The sequence below is a fragment of the Camelus bactrianus genome, chromosome 3, assembly GCF_048773025.1.
Source record: "Camelus bactrianus isolate YW-2024 breed Bactrian camel chromosome 3, ASM4877302v1, whole genome shotgun sequence".
In the NCBI taxonomy this organism is placed as follows: Eukaryota; Metazoa; Chordata; class Mammalia; order Artiodactyla; family Camelidae; genus Camelus; species Camelus bactrianus.
The window spans coordinates 66,152,392-66,168,819 of NC_133541.1; the positions used below are offsets into that span (position 1 = coordinate 66,152,392).

General features: G+C 35.0%; 1 protein-coding gene and 1 long non-coding RNA gene across 17 annotated transcripts in view; one reads left to right on the forward strand and one right to left on the reverse strand.

Moving 5' to 3' along the window:
• Positions 1-16,428, reverse strand: part of MCTP1 (multiple C2 and transmembrane domain containing 1) — a 483,190-nt gene that overhangs the window by 400,810 nt on the left and 65,952 nt on the right. The gene's annotated exons all lie outside the window — the stretch shown is intronic.
• LOC123615195 (uncharacterized) overlaps positions 1-16,428 on the forward strand; it is a 50,821-nt gene that overhangs the window by 18,065 nt on the left and 16,328 nt on the right. For both annotated transcript variants that reach the window (XR_006722760.2, XR_006722761.2), the window contains exons 2-3: positions 5,786-5,841; positions 11,958-12,073. This is a non-coding gene — a long non-coding RNA (uncharacterized LOC123615195). The remainder of the gene's footprint in view (positions 1-5,785; positions 5,842-11,957; positions 12,074-16,428) is intronic.

Here is a 16,428-nt window from a genome sequence, read left to right on the forward strand (position 1 = left end):
ACAATCAAGTGGTGGGGGAACAGGCAATAGATCAATGGGAGAGAACAGAGAACTCAGAAAGAGACCCATAAAATACAATAACTGATTTTTTTAAAAAATGCAAATAAAATTCAGTGGAAGAAGGATAGCCATTAAAAAAAAAAAAAAACCAACAGTGCTAGAGCAATAGGACATCTTAAAGCAAAAAAGGGGGAAAAATGAACCTGATCTAAGGCTTATACATCTTACACAAAAATTTACTCAAAATGGATCACAGACTTAAATGTAAAATGTAAAAACATAGAGCCTTTAGAAAAATATTAGAAACAAACAATGGATAAAATTCTTTGGGATCTAAGGCTAAGCAAATAGTTCTCAGATGACACCAAAACCACAATCCATAAATAGAAAAATTAATAAAATGGACTTCAGCAGAATTAAAACTGTTTCTCTGTGAAAGACCTGTATAACAGGATGAAGAGACAAGCTGTGGATAGGAGAAAATATTTGCAAGCTTCATATCTAATAAAGAACTAGTATATAGAATATATGAAGAGTTCTGAAAACTGAACAGGAAAGAAACAAACAGAAAATGGACAAAAGACATAAAGAGGTATTTTATCAAAACAGGTATGCAGATGGCAAATAAGCACATGAAAAGAGGTCCAGCATCCATAAGGAAATAAAGTAAAACCGCAATGAAATGTCACTACAAACCTGTAAGAATAGATAAAATAAAAAACAGTGACAACAAAAGTTGATGAAGATATTGAGAAACTGGGTCACTCATACTCTGTTGCTGGGAATGTAAAATGGTACAGACCCTCTGGAAATAGTTTGACAGTTTCTTTAAACTAAACGTACTGTTACCATCTTACCCAGCAATTGTGCTCTTGGACAATTTATGTCAGAGAAATGAAATTTATGTTCACACAAAAACATGTACATTGATATTCGTGACAGCTTTCTAATATCCAAAGACTGAAATAACCTTCAAAGGGAAGGAACCACTGGTAGGTGTGAAATTTAGATAAATTTCAAGGAATTATGTTGGGTAAAAAATTCTAGTCTCAAAAGTTACATACTATACGATTACATCTTTATTATGTTCTTGAAATGGCAAAATTATAGAGATGGAGGATGTATTAGTGGCTTGCAGGGGTTAGGGATGGAGGAGATGCCTGTGGTTACATAAGGGCTCTGTGGGTATAGGACTGTTCTGAATCTGACAGTGGTGGTGGGTATACAAAACAACACGTGGGATAAAACTGCCTAAAATTAAACACACACACGTGGAGGGGAGGGGAGAAATCAATAAAACTGGGAAATCTGAATGAGATCAGTGGATTATATCAATATCAATATCCTGGTAGTAACAATGTACTCTAATTTAACAAGATGTTACCAATGGGGAAAACTGAATAAAAGGTACATGGGATCTTTCCATACCACTTCTTAAAACTGCATGTGAAATCTATAATTATCTCAAAAAGTTTCACCTGAACAAACAGACTGTACACAGTCTCATACAGCATTGTTTATATGTGAGTCTCAGACTAGGAATAACCCAAATGTTCATCAACAGGTGAGTGGAGAAACAACTTATAGTACAGCAATAAAAAGAAATCCTACTCACAAATAAAAATGGACAAACTGTGTATACATGCAACACCACAGATAATCTCACAGACATTTTTCTGAATGAAATAAGTCAGCATTTCATTTATATGAAGTTCTAGAACAAAATAATCTATGGTGACAAAAATTAGATCTGTGGCTCCCCAGGTGAAAGGCAGGAGTGGGAGTGATTGCAAAGGAACATGAGAGGACTTTCCAGTATGATGAAAATAATTTATATCTTGATTAGGGTAGTGGTTACATGGTATACACATTTGTCAAAACCCATCAAATTGTACTCTTAAAATCTATACTTTTTATTGTACGTAAATTATACCTCAATAAGTTTAAAAAAAAAATAAGTATCTGCGTGGTTGTAGGACAAAAAAGAAAAGGAAGCCAGGGTATTGAGAACGGAGGCGAAGAACTGTTTGTGGAGGTACTGTGCAGGTATCGTTCATGCTGGTCTGACGGCCTTGAAGGGCAGGGTACACCAGCCAAGGAAACAGAAAATGTGCATTATTTACAACAGTCAAGACATGGAAACAATCTAAGTGCCCATCAGTGGATGAATGGATAAAGAAAATGTAGTACACACACATACACCCACACACACTGGAATATTATTCAGGCATAAAAAGAAAGAAATCCTGCCTTTTGCAACAACATGAATGGATCCTGGGGGCATTATGCTAACTGAAATAAGTCAGCAGAGAATGATAAATACTGTATGGTCTCATATGTGGAATCTAAAAACTTCACTCATAGAAACAGAAATTAGAATGGTGGTTGCCAGGGGCTGAGGGTTGGGAGAAACGGGAAGATGTTGGTATAACGGTCCAAACTCTCCATTATAAGATGAGTAAGTTTTGGGGATCTAATGTACAGTGTGATAACTATAGTTAACGATACTGTACTGTATACTTGAAAAACGCTTTAGGAGTCGAGCTTTAATGTTCTCACCAAAACAGCAGCAGCAACAAAATGGCAATTATGTGAGGTAAAGGATACATTAACTGATCTTATTGTGGTAAACATCTTACAATATATATGTATATCAAATTAGCATATGGTACAGCTGAAAATTACACAATGTTATATGTCAATTATATCTCACTAAAGCTAGTGGGAAGAAAAGAAAGTCTTGAAATAAGTGAGAGAAAAAGCCTCTTCTCCATTACAACACCTTTCGACACCACAGGGTGTGTGGGGAATAAAAACTCTAAAGCTTTACACTTCAGTAAAATACTGTTGATGGTGATATAATTTGCACAGGCTATAATTTGAATTTTCCAGAGATGTGTAATTAGTGTTATGCTTAAGGTTTAAATAAACAAACTTGTCAGTTCAGGAACACACCTAACTTATCATGCCCTCCCCTGACTATGCCCTTTTTATTATTGAGCACTTTCAGAGAATCAGCAAATAGACTGGGAGATTAAATGACATGGAAAAATATTGATTGGTGGCTTTAATATTCATGCTTGGCAGGAGAGACATATACGCAAAGAGACTGAGGTATATTCCAGAGAAAAGTAAGCTTAGAAGATGAAGCTATCAGTCTTTTCTTAATGGCCTTCAACTGCTTCAATTTTGCTGTGTTTTTAAGCAGCAGAATGTGTTTCTAACATAAGCACTCCAGCAGCACACTACAGCCTGGAAAGGAAATCTGAAAAGGATACAAACAGCTCTCCACCATTTATGTCTTTCTGGAATCATCACTGAATTCTGATGCGCAGACATTTAGAATCTCCAGTTAACCTACATAGAAGTCAATTCTAAGAAATTGTGTCATTATCTTAATTTTTTAAAAAGAGAGAAAAAGATGTCTGAGGTGCTGAATATAAAAACAGCATTCAATTATTGTAGAGTTGGTTATCTAATTTAGAGAATCAGTTTTTCTCTATAAAAAGCAAAAAATACACTTAAAAACACCAATCTATGTATTTTTTCTGCTGAATCTCTTCTTTTAGACACATATTCTACAGACATTGATTTTTTAATTTCCTCCCATGCAAAACAGGGAGCAGATCTACAAAGTGTTAATGTTTGATATGAAACCCAGAAAAGAGTTGTACTGTTGAAATCTGAAATACATGTCACTTACTAGCTGCCTGCTTCCCAGTTTCCTTTCTGGAAAAACAGATAAAAATAATTCCTTCCCTTTCTTCCTGACAAGACTGTTTGGAAAATCAAATCAATGAATGAACACACCTAAAACACAAGGCATATTTCATATCTTAAGTACTGTGTAAATGCTATTTGATGTATATTTGAGAAGTAACTTGGCAGAATAGATATATTTACTAAATGGATAGTTGAGAAAGTTTGAGAATTAACTTTTTTTTTGACAATATGAGCAACCAAAAATAAATAAAACTCCTCTGTGAGACTACAATTCTAAAATCTTCAAAATTCCAATAGATTTGAAAACAAGCTTATATATTTGGTCTTACAGAAAATGCTAATGGTGTGAAACCAGCATGAGTCAAACACAAATGGAAGTTTTGTACAGCAAAATAACTCACAGCTAATTGTGAATTCTTACAACCTTATTATAAGTTCCTTGATTTGAAGATCAAGGTACCTAATAGACAGAAATAAATACGAATTGTTAAACAAATGTTCTCTATTCTTTTCATTTTACTTTTCATAAAGAAAACATAAAATCTGTTCATCTGATATATCAAAATATGCCAAGGAACACTATTCAAATATTTGTACAGAGGGGTCACATTAAAAATTTGATGTTTGGACTAAAATCTAAACAGAATAAAACTTTTTTTTTAAAGAAGAAACTACTAAATACCCTTAGGTTTCAGACAGAAGGTTTAATGATGCTCATGAGAATATAAGAGTATACGCCAATCTACCTTTTATCACATGTGAATCTGAAAAGGAAACTATTAATCTAAGAACCCATCTACCAGTCTTCATCATTTCACCCCAAGAAGAAATGTTTTTATTTTCTATCATCACACCTTATTTGTCTCACGCCTCCCAGTTGAGTCCCTATGAGTTGCTTTCCTTTGTTTCATTTTTCCAAACATGTTACAGGTGCATTTATTACAGTGAGTAATTTGTCTTCCCTGCCTAGTGAATAAAAAAATTTTCCTATGCTAAGATTTTAGAGAGATTTATGCTTTGAGAATCAAACTTCAAGGAGCTATGGTAAAGATGCAGGTCTTCATTTTCTAGGCAAATTCCAAACTTTAAAATCAATTTTTTTTGTTGTTCAATCTTACTTCCCACTTGCTGAGACAGCTGGTTCCTATGCAACAAGTCAGAATCCTATCTATACAGCCAATATTCCAAAAACTAGATACGCTTAAAATTTCCACTTTTTTTCCTATGGCAAAATTTTCCCTATCACGCATACCCTGCTGCTACCCAAAACTGTGCACAGAGAGAGGATGCCCAGGGAATGAAAAAAGCTTTTCACATTAGCCCAAGCAAAGTAATTGAAAATATAAATTTAGTAAAACAGACATATGTTTTTGGTTGGTGAGTCTTCTCCAATGTGTGATAAATCATGTATGTATAACCACATTCATAACATAATACATTAAAAATTTGACTTTTTGTTGCTTTATGAAACTGAGAATATATTTATAAACTGAGAATAGAATTCAGACTATTTCCATTTTTTCCTGGCTTCCAGGAAGCTGAGGGTCAAATAAATCAGCTGCTCGTGACATAACTATATTAAACTTTTTCTCAACCAATTTGCTTCCTTTTCATCCCCAAGTTCCAGAGTACTGTCTAGTAGAAATTCATTAGTTTTATTATGCAAATGTTATTTATCATAACCTTTTCCAAATCTCTTTTAGGGAACTGATAGGGTACAATGAAAGTGTAAATATGTATACATACATGTGTATATGTATATATAAAAAGGTAAAGATTAAGATGGTAAGTTTTCATTTTTGAAAAAATTAACTGAAGTTGACAAATGTTTTTATATGTCTTGAAAAAGAATTTAAAACCATATTCCATAAAATAAAGTAGATTTTATTTTAGCTTACATATTTTTCACTATCAGGGCTCCTGGAAGGCATCAGAGGCCTTTACTTCACAGAGTATTAAAGGATTTAAGAGCACAATGGCTGTTTGCATCAATACTGAAGCTAAGATTTATCAAAGCCTATTATGGTTTCAATGATATTTTCTTCTTATTTTCCCTTATCAGCGGAAATGTCTTGGGAATGGATTTATATTTGCTGGTGAGATCCTCTGACACTCAAGGTAAGCTATGTGAGAAACAACTAGAAAATAAGGTATTATCAAATGTGAAGCATGCAGCGTTTCACCTGTTGTGTAAGTGGATTTACCTTGAGTCTTTGAAGGAGTCATTCTTCTTCCTCAAAACTTTACAAAAATTTCTACCCTAATAAATACTAGTGAGCAACAAGAAAAAAATTTTGCTCTACTAAACTCAATATATATAAAAAATCATGTTAAGCATGATTAAAGTTTAATATCTGAAGATATTTGTGAGCAAATAAATAATCAAAGTAATTAATCAAAAAATGAAAGGCAAACATCATGCACTTTTAATCATCTTGAAGGCTTTTTTGACTTCTAACCACAGCTGCCGTATTTTAGAGTCTATAAGGCTATTTATTATTAATATCTTTTATATTTGCATAACATTTTTCTGTTTACAAGGAATTTTCATTCATGGATGACCTCACTCAAGCCTCATCATCCTGGGGGAACAGATTATATTTACATTAAAAGCACTGGCTAAAGTTAACAAATAAACCAAATACACATAATTAAATCAAGCTGATTAAGACTACAAGACAAGTATTTTAAAAGCTTTGCCAACCCAAGACAATTTGCACTTTATCATCACAAGCTCATGGAAAAGTTTATTAAGTATATTTGTACAGAGCATGTCCTCCAACCAATGTTCTCAAAAATAACTGTGAGCCACTAATACAGACACTCAAGGAGGATACAGGCAGACAGAGAATAAAAGATCAGCCAAAGTGAGGTCAGCGCCTCCTGTGTCAAGGACTCCCTGAACACCACCCCAATCTGTATTCCTTGTTATAGATGTGCCAGGGTGGGAGGAGGGGTCTTTACCTGGGGAGTCCTCTACCTGAACCTTGGCTGCATTTCCATCTCAGACTGATATCAGTCGCCAGTAGCCCTGGCTTCCAGGAAGCTGAGGGTCAAATAAATCATTTGCTCATGACCTAACTATTTTAGCCTCTTTTTGAACAAATTTGCTTCCTTTTCTTCCCCAAATTCTACAGTATTATCTAGTAGAAATTCTTTGGTTTTATTATTCAAATGTTACTTATCGTAACCTTTTTCAAATTTCAGTATTTAAGTAGGTAAATGTACATAACTGCAAGAAAAAAATTCAGTCTTTTATCAGTTGAAGCCCAGGTGCACAGGAATGCATTTGCTTATCGTAGTTCAAGATAATAATAAGATAGATTTTAATTTATGTAATCCAGACAAGAATGCTATGAGGTAGGTACTATTATCATACGCACTTTAAGCATGGGGAAACTATGAAACAGATTAAGAACTGTCACTTAAGATCACACACCTATTAAGTAGCCAAGGTGAGATTCAAACCCAGGCAGTTTGATTACCTACAACTTATCCTACCCACTCCACTGCCTTGAGAGTTATCCACCATTGTGAACAGAACTGCAAACTGTGTGAAGTCAAGCGCAGGGCAGGGCTTATCTTATGATCAGGTGGTGGTACCCACAGGCATGACTTGAGGGAAAAGCAAGAAAGATATCCTTTAAAATACTTGCCTCACTGACTTTCCACCACTAGGAATTTCCTTCTTAAGATTTCTTTTTAAAAAATCTCCTATTCAAAGCAGGTGTTCAGGAATAGCTACTCACTACTCAACACCTTAGTTTTCATGGAGATAACAATGACACCCATATGAAAGAAAATAAACCTCCACGTCCAGGGTCTTGCCTAGACCTGAACCCTCCAAGAGGAAAAAGCAACCAAAATAGCCTGTTCCACATTTGGGTCAGGGAACACGGCAAGAGGTGGATGGCAAGGAAAGGAATTTTCCAAACACACAGACTAGCACCCACAGAAACAGAGACCTGGCCATGGGGGTGGTCTTTGATCAAATGAGGCCAGGTGGAGGGAAGGGGAAGAAAAACCTTGTAAGGTTTTAAAATTGGTGGGGCAGAGACCTTGGCAGTAATAAACTGATGGAAAGCTTTCAGAGAAGGTTCAAAATAGAAAGGCAGGTTGGTTAGTTTGGCACAAGCAAGAGAAGTAGGGGGTGGAGTGTGGCCAGGCCTACAAGACCTTGAATCCCCAAACTTAGAGATGTCAGGCAACCAAAGTGCAGAAGGTGGCACTGAGAACACCCTAATTCACAACATGTCCTAGAATACACTCCAGGGATACAGAATGATCAACGAAAAGAGAAGAGGTTCTTGCCTATGACATTTTCAGGAAAGATTCCGGACACAGCATCCTCAGAGAATCTCAAGTTCTGCCACAGAGGCGACTTGATTAGAGGTGACAATTTCCATAAACATCTGCTTTCCTTTTCCCACCACCCACAGAAGCTCAGAGGGGGTGCGAAAATAAAAATCAACTCTTCAGGAAGAGTGAGATAATATTTTGTAACTATTTCTAAAAGAATAAAGAGAGAGAAACTATTGTGACAGAAGATAAGAGAAAAATATAAAGCAGGAGATATTCAGCAATTGTAGGGCATATAGGAAATGGAGCTCCCTGGGCAGTGTTCTCATAGAAAAGGGTTGTGCGGGTGACCTAGATTTTTCTTAAAGGAAAGAGAGAAATAAAGGATGCACATAAAATCAGAGAAGGAGAGGAAGGAGCATAAAAGGTTTTAGAAGCAGACAGTACTTTAAGTACGAATTTGACAGGCAGACACTATAAAAAGTATAGGTTTGAATCCCAAATGCCCAGTTAAGAGTGCTGGAGCTCTCTGAAATCAACAACACGGTGAAGAGTGGGCATAAAATGACTAAGCTAAAAAGTAAATCATAATTTTGGACCCAGATTTCAATGGTAGCAGTACAGCTCTTGGTGGGAAAAATTACTTTATTTATATATAGAAGTTAGAGTCCTATATGAGTTAGTTCCCAAAGTATTAAAGATCTGAGAAGATGAGTATGCTAGCTGTAAGATCACATTCTGAATATGTTCATTTATTTCCTTTATTTGTGATTCCCTCACCTTTTTGAAATCTACACTGGGCCAAATACAGACCACTGAGCTCAGTGTACTGACTCATTCCTGAATATATCCATTGCTACTAAGTGTCAAATTTTCAGATGCCTGATAAAATACATAACTTGGGAACCTGAATATATTTTGCATCGAGCTCCCTAAGTCTGTGCTGAACAAACGCAGAGAGAGACAGCTTATTCAAGATGAAAACAAAAGTAACTCACATCTATTCCTTATGTTAGAAAATAACAGACTGAGAAATTTGGGTTACATTTTTATAATAAAATAATCCTCTTTTACCTAGTCCTAAGAATTTTTCTTACCTACTTCTTCTTAAATTATATTTCAACAACAATAACAACAGCGGTTATCATTTCACTGTTTATACTGTGCCAAGCATGCAGATATTGAAGTTAATCCTCGCCAATCTTTTAAGGTAACTGTCTTAAGGAACTTCCCCAAGAATACACAGAGCTGGAAAGTGGCAGAACTGAAGTTTGAACACAGATCTGTATGAAGCCAACATCCTTAACCACCAGACCCCTAAGCTCAGCACTGCTGGCTGAGAATACAATAATGGACAAGTTATGATTCGATCTTCGAAGTGTCCAATGGCTGGTGAACAAGTAGAGGCAAAAGAATAGTTGTAATTCATAAGTGTAAAAAGGAGTTCTATAAGAACACACAGACTGAGCACTAACAGCCTGAGCATGAACAGTGAGGGCAGGTATGTCTCCACTGGACCACAGAATGAGGAGCCAGGTGGAGAAGCACCATGGAGAGCTGGGGGTGAAAAGTATCTAGCCAGGAGGAGAGCCAATTACCAGCCAACTGAATTCATTCTAAACATAATTGGAATGAATCATTGGATGATATCACCAATGAGGAGGATTCTACTTTTAATGGTCACTTTTCCAAATAGCCCAAGGCCTCCATTATTCTTGAGCTATGTTCAGTTTTATTAAGCCTGTTTTATCCATTCCATTCAATTTTTTTGTATTAAGACTATCAAACCAGAGGAACTTCAATAAAGACTCTCAGATTGATATTAGTTATTGATTACTGACTTGTTTTGGGCACTCTAGATAATCGGGTAGCTGACCATTATATATTTCAGAGCAGTTTTCCCAAGTTCACTAGTAAGAAAATTATTAATTCAAATCCAAAGCTTCACTTCAAATATATTGCTTTTCTTTCCTCCCCCTTATCTCAGGGGCTATATTTTGTTAGTGAGGAAATTAAACTGTGCAGGAACAGTTTTTTTCACAAAGCCCACTTTTAAAATTTCATACTCTGCTAATATCAGTAAGATTAGATCCACAGAAATTAATTTAGAAGCATCTAACAAAACATAGAAGGTGTATAACCTATAAGAGAGCAATCTGACTACTCAGTGTTTACTCTATAGAAATCCCCACACAAGTGAGTACAGTGATACCTGCACAGGGAGGTTTGGTCCAGTGTACATCATGGTAAAAGCAAAAGCTGGATGCAACATAAATGATCACCCATTAGGCAACAGTTAAACAGGGATTTTGTGTAGCAGGTAAAAACAATGAGGTAAATCTTTATGGACTCACACTGTAAGATCTACAAGACATGTTAATGAAAATAATCAAGCTGTGGAATATGCGTGGTAAGACACTAATTGTATAGTAGAAACATCACACACTCACACCCAGTCATGCATGTATTTATGTAGGGATTTATCTCTGTCTCAATCTAACTGTAAGGTGTGTGTGTGTGTGTGTATATACACACACACACACACACACACATATACATACATATATATATAATGCATAGTAATTGGGGTTGAGGAAAGTATTTAAAAGAGACTTTATCTGCCCCATTCATTTCCTTGATTGCTATAAAAATAATTTCTCCATTACTCGTACAATTAAAAATAAAACAAAGTTTTTATAATTTTTAAATAAAGAAAAAACAAAATATACTTTTGATTTATCATAAATTAATCTACTGTATTCCATTTTAACAGAAGTTAAAAAAAGTTAACCAGACTGTAATTTTTTGAGATTTCCCCCTTCTTAAAAAAAACAAACTTTTGCATTTTGCCAACGTATGTGTCCCAGGTTCATGTCCTGATAGAAATTCAGTTTTAGGGGTCTCCAAGCCTGGCTGAGAGCTCAGTGGGAGCAGGACACACAATCTTCCTTCACTGAGCACCACAGAATGGGTGTCTAGTGAACATAAAGGACAAAGGAATGAACCAACCAATGAATAAATTACAACATCAGTAAATATTATACTCCTATTTCCCAGCATTGGTCAGGATTGAAAAACTGGCACTTGGCAGAGAGGCATTAAAGAGCATTCAATAAAAAACTAAAATCCATTTTTTTCTGGGCAACACTACTGTATTCATCTTGTTAATAGTGCTAAGTATTGAGTCTCCAGAAGAAAATTAAGATTTATATAGGAGACTTTTTTCTCTCTCTCTCTAGCCCTGGATATTAAGTTGTTAATTCTTCTGTCAGGGTTTTGTTTTATTTTTTAACACAAGCAGTATTTAATTAACATAAAATGTCTTTTTAGCTATAGCTTCTAAATCCTCATTAACCACTAAGTTATCAAGCCATGAAAAGACATTGAGGAACTTTTAAATGCATGTTAGTAAGTAAAAGAAGCCAATATGAAAAGGCTACATACTGTATGATTCTAACTATATGCTATTCCAGAAAAGGCAAAACTATGGAGACAGTAAGTGACTGCCAGGAGTTGGAAGGGATGAACATGTGGAGCACAGAGGATTTCTAGGGCAGCAGAAATACTCTGTGTATTATAATGATGGATACATGTCATTATGCATATGTCCAAACCCACAGAATGTACACAGCCAAGCAAGAACTCTACCATAAACCATGGACTTTGAGAGATTATGATGTGTCAATGTAGGTTTGTCAAGCTTAACAAATGTACCACTCTGGTCAGGGATGCTGATAATGGAAGAAGCTATGCACAGGCATAGTAGGGAGTACAGGTATCTCCTGCTTTTTGAAAGTTTGCCTGTATACCATTTTGCTTTTCTGAAAGACCTACATTAGTACTTGTTTTCATTGACTAGAAGAAATCCAAAGAGGATTTTTGCTTTTATGAAAAAAGGTAAAAAGCAAATATAGCACTCAGCCTTTGTTTTCCAGCGAGGTGTTACAAAGGCAGCTTGCACCCTGAGCAGCAAGAATGGCACTTCCAAGCTCCTTCCCTGGGAACTACTCAGCATCTCAACACCAAGCCATCATAGCTTTGAATTTTACCTGTGAGTATCCATGTATTGTATGTTGATTTATTTTGTGAATCAGTTAAAAAGATGTGTCCTAATGTAATTGCTTCTTTGCTTTAGGACATTTCGGCTTACAAAGGGTTTCATGGCAACACTCTACTTCCAGATAGTGGGGGAAACCTGTATATGGAAAATCTCTATACCTTCCACTCAGATTTGCTATGAACCTCAAACTGTTCCTTAAAAAAAGGGACAAAATGGAATAAAATGAAAATGAAGTGTTCCTCCTTACCATCTACTCCAATTTCAATTTCCAGAAACTGTGAATAGGAAGTTTCTTAATTACTGTTATTTTTTCCCTAACTTTTCTGATAGTTGAAGATTGCTATTTTGTGTTCTAGCATCTGGAATCAGGATAAAAACTTTGCTTCATATTTCTAACACTGCTTTCTAGGTAAACCATTTATTTTCAAATTTTCTTTTATCCTTGGAGGAATGGGATTTCTCTTAGAAAGTATTCAAATTATTTTCTCCTAGAGTTTTTTTTTTTTCTTTTTTCTTACTTGATTTACAGACTGGAGTCTTTCAAAATTAAGAATTAACCTTTCTTAAGCCTGAAGAAATTTTCTTCTACTATTTGATTATTCCCTTTGCTTCACTGCCCCTTTTCTCGGCTTTGGAAATCCTGGGCTAATAATGTTCAGTTAGCACCAATTCTGACCGGATAGCTTCCATTTGATCAGTCTACGCCTATGCTATCACTGGTTAAATATCTTGAATGGTACCTCCAATTAGATTTATCCCTTGGGTCCTTAAAGACTTTCGCTGTCATGTTTTGCATTTCTGTGCAATGTTTCTATAATGGATTGAATTGTGGCCCCCAAAAGGTATGTCCGTCTCAAACCTCAGAATATAACCTTATTTGGCAAAAGCATCTTTGAAGATGTAAATTAAAGTAAGGATCTCTAAATGAGACCAAATGGATTTAGGGTGAGCCCTAAATTCAATGACAAGTCCTTAGAAGAGGAGAGAAACAGACACACCGGCACACGGGGAAGGCCATATGAAGATGGAGACAGAGATTGGAATGATGGATCTACAAGCCAGGAAACACCACACATTGTCAGCAGCCACCAGAAGCTAGGAGAGAACATAGAACAGATTGTCCCTCAGAGCCTCCAGAGGGAACCAACATTGCTGATACTTTGATTTCATCTTTCTGGCCTCCAGAACTCTGAGAATATAAATTCTGTTGTTTTAGCACCAAGTTGTGGTAATTTGATAAGGCAGTCCTAGGAAATTAATACAGTTTCCTTCACTTCATTTTTCAGATTTTTACTTTATTTTCAACCACAAGCATCTTGTGATTTAGCCAAATCAAATTTTATTGCAGTTTATTACTAGATATTTAACTTCCCATATTATTTTCTTAATTTTGATAGCTCATTCTATCATATTATTTTTGGCTTAATTTATGGATGTAAAACACTTGAATCTTCTGAAGAAATTAATTTTAAAATTTTAATTTCTATTTTCTTCCCTAAATGATTTTTTTTTTTGGTCTGGAATCATCATTGTTGGTTCATCTTTGTCCACTTTGCTGGGTTTCCTCAAGTATCTGGTAATATTTTGCATCCATTTATGTTTATGAATCACAGACTATACTTGTTAGTATAAATAACAGGCTTAAATGTCTTCTATGGCTGTATGAGTCTGTTTTCCCAGCTTGCCTCCCCTTTATGCATGTGTGTGCATGTCCAACACATGTGTGCGTATGTCCAACACGTGTGTGTGTATGTTGGGGCAAAGGGAAGCTGACACGTGTACTGAGGCTGCCATCTTGAAATAGAAGTCTGTATCAACTAATTCATATTATATTATTTTAATTCCTCTAATAAATTTCTGTAGATTAGGGATATCTGTTGTTATTGACATCTCCTATAGAAATTATTATAAATGAACATTTTAAAATTAGTTGTATAAGTTAATTGGTGAGTTAGTAAGTAAACGAGTGAATGAAAGAAAGCCAGCAAAACAAAGTTAAAAGCTAACCTGCTCAAATGAAAGATAACCTCAGTGCTTTCAGCCTTTGAAAAGTGGCAGAAGTGAATTGTGATTTAATATACTTGCAAGTAAAAATCATTAGTCTTCAGCTCTCAACTAATATGCCATTCTAACGAAAAATTCATTTCATTGGATGAGATAACGCACAATCTCTTTTCTACTACAGGATATTCAATATTTATCATTTTAGATCTTTTATGTTCAGGGCACATTTTCATCAGATTTTTGCAGTTGCATCGATTACTAACTATGCAGACAGATGTGCATCAATTTGTACTTTGAAAATGTATTCCTACTTATGCAAATTCACTGTCTGAGTTTTGTGCTCAAAAATCAATACCAAAACAGGTTATATGGAAAGATCTGTGGGGATTATGATCTTAGTGCCTTGAATTCAAGATTGAATATTTTCCAAATTGAAAAAGCCTGCCTAATACTGACTCAGAGTCAATTTCTTCCATTCTCTTACGACTTACATCCCTACAGGCCAGTAGTGGAAAAAGGGAAAGGATCAGCTTTGTTGAGTGGAGGCATTTAAGCTGGTCTTAGAGAATATGAGAATATTCACCAGGTAGAAGAAAAAAGAAGGGGCATTCCAGGCAGAGGAAGCAAAGAAACCCTCAATCAACTAGGCTTAAAAGGGAACATTTTCACCATGATAAAGGGTATCTATGAGAAACCCATAGCCAGCATCATACTTAATGGTGAAATACTGAATACTTTCATCTAAGATTAGGAACAAGTAAGGATGTCTTCTTCACTTCTATTCAACATTGCACTGGAGAGTCTTTCCAGAATAATTAACAAGAAAATAAAAAGCATCCAGATTGGAAAGGAAGAAGTAAAACTATCTCAATGTGCAAATGACATGATCTTAAATATAGAATTTCTAAGAAACTCACCACAAACTATTAACTAGTAAGTTTGGCAAGCTTCCAGCATACAAAATTAATATAATAAAAATCAATTGCAAATACAGTAGCAATGAGCAAACTGAAAATAAAATTAATAAAACAATTCCACTTACAAGAGCATCAAAAAGAATAAAACACTTAGGAATAAAATTTACAAAGTAAGTACAAAATTATAACCTGAAAACTATAAAACACTGTCAAAAGAAATTAAGAAGACCTAAATAAATAGAAAGATATCCCATATTCATGCATCAGAAGATTTAATATTGTTAACATGGCAATATCCCCCATTGATCTATAGATTCCATACCATTTCTATGGGAATCCCAGTTAGTTTCTTTCCAAACATTGACAGATTAATCCTAAAATTCATACGGAAATTCTAATAAGAATACCGAAAACAATTTTGAAAAAAGAGAAACTTGAAGTACTTGCACTTCATAATTTCAAAATTTTTCTACAAAGATACAGTAATCTCTATCACAAAAGATAGTGTGATACTATTACAAAGACAAAAATAAAGAAAAATGGAATATAGTTGAGTCTAGAGGTAATCCCTCACATTTATGGTCAGTTAATTTTTAACAAGGGTACCAAAGAAAGTTGATGAGGAAAATATCGTCTATTCAATAAATGGAGCTGGTACACCTAGATATGCATATACAAAACAATGAAATTGTACCCCTACCTCACATCATATACAACAAATAACTCAAAATGGAGCAAATACCTAAATTTAAGAATTAAAACCATAAAACTCTTGGAAGAAAACATAGGTGTAAATCTTCGTGACCTCAGATTAGGAATGGTTTCCTAGATAGAATATTAAACACACAAGCAATGAAAGAAAAAATAATTGTACTTCATCAAACTCAAAATCTTTTGTTTCAAAAGATACTATCAAGAAAGTGAAAAAATAACTCACAGAATAGGAAATAATACTTAAAAATCATATGTTTGATAAGGAACTTGTGTCCAGAATAAACAAAAAGAATTTTACAGCTCAATAATAAAAACTATATAATAGTGTCTTGTCCTATGTTTAAGTCTTTAAGCCACTTAGAGTTTACTTTTGTGTATGATGTGAGGGAGTATTCTAACTTCATTGATTTACATGCAGCTGTCCAGTTTTCCCAGCAACATTTGCTGAAGAGACTGTCTTTACTCATCTTTATGTTCTTGCCTCCTTTGTCAAAAATTAATTGACCAAAGGTCTAGGTTTATTCCTGGGCTCTCTATTCTGTTCCATTGATCCACATGTCTATTTTTGTACCAATACCATGCTGTTTTGATTACTGCAGCTCTGTAGTATTGTCTAACGTCTGGAAGGGTTATTCCTACAGCTTCATTCTTTTCCTCCAATATTGCTTTGGCAATTCTGGGTCTTTTGTGATTCCATATATATTTTAGGAT